The sequence below is a fragment of the Triticum aestivum genome, chromosome 2B (assembly GCF_018294505.1).
Source record: "Triticum aestivum cultivar Chinese Spring chromosome 2B, IWGSC CS RefSeq v2.1, whole genome shotgun sequence".
In the NCBI taxonomy this organism is placed as follows: domain Eukaryota; kingdom Viridiplantae; phylum Streptophyta; class Magnoliopsida; order Poales; family Poaceae; genus Triticum; species Triticum aestivum.
Window position 1 is genome coordinate 313,887,154 of NC_057798.1, and position 1,374 is coordinate 313,888,527.

Below are 1,374 nucleotides of genomic sequence, written 5' to 3' on the forward strand. Positions count from 1 at the left end.
CCTGGAACGAGCGGGAGCAGGCGGCGACGCGGCTTGCCGCGGCGCTGCATGCGTAGGCGAGTCCGTCATACCCCGTCGCCTCCTGTCTATCTTAGGGGTGTGGCTCCTCGGTTGCATGCGTTCCCTTTGATGGAAAAAAAGAATGTCCACACTGCGCTTGTCAACCAAGCGCATTGCATGCGTTAGCGCGAGGTCGAGCAGGGGGTGGGGAGGGGGGGGGGTCGTGACCCCCCTCCCCATCCCCCTGCGAGGCCGATCCTAGAACGAGCCGGAGCAGGCGGCGACGCGGCATGCCGCGGCGCCGCATGTGTAGGCGAGTCGGTCATACCCCGTCGCCCCTGTCTATCTTAGGAGTGTGGCTCCGGGGTTGCGTGCGTCCCCTTCGATGAAAAAACAGAATGTCCACACTACGACTGCCAACCAAGCACACTGCGTGCGTTAGCGTGAGACCGAGCAGGGGGTGGAAAGGGGGTCGTGACCCCCCTCCCCATCCCCCTGCGAGGCCGAGCCTGGAACGAGCCGGAGCAGGCGGCGACGTGGCTTGCCGCGGCGCCGCATGCATAGTCGAGTCCGTCATACCCCATTGCCCCCTGTCTATCTTAGGGGTGTGGCTTCGGGGTTGCGTGCGTCCCCTTTGATGAAAAAACAGAATGTCCGCACTGCACCTGTCAACCAAGCGCACTGCATGCGTTAGCGTGAGGCCGAGCAGGGGGTGGGGAGGGGGGGTCATGACCCCCCTCCCCATCCCCCTGCCAGGCCGAGCCTGGAACGAGCCGGAGCAGGTGGCAACGCGGCTTGCGCGGCGCCGAATGCGTAGGCGAGTCCATCATACCCCGTCGCCCTGTCTATCTTAAGGGTGTGTCTCCGGGGTTGCATGCGTCCCCTTTGATGGAAAAACAGAATGTCCGCACTGCGCTTGTCAACCAAGCGCATTACGTGCATTAGCGCGAGGCCGTGGAGGGGATGGGGAGGGAGGGGTCGTGACCCCCCTCCCCATCCCCCTGTGAGGCCGAGCCTAGAACGAGCCAGAGCAGGCGGCAACGCGGCTTGCCGCGGCACCGCATGCGTAGGCGAGTCCGTCATACCCCGTCGCCCCCTATCTATCATAGGGGTGTGGCTCCGGGGTTGCGTGCATCCCCTTTGATGGAAAAACAGAATGTCCGCACTGCATCTGTCAACCAAGTGCACTACGTGGGTTAGCGCGAGGCTGAGTAGTGGGTGGCGAGGGGGGGTCGTGACCCCCCTCCCCATCCCACTATGAAGCCGAGCCTGGAACGAGCCGGAGCAGGCAGCAACGCGGCTCGCCACGGCGCTGCATGCGTAGGCGAGTCCGTCATACCCCGTCGCCCCTGTCTATCTTAGGGGTGTGGCTCC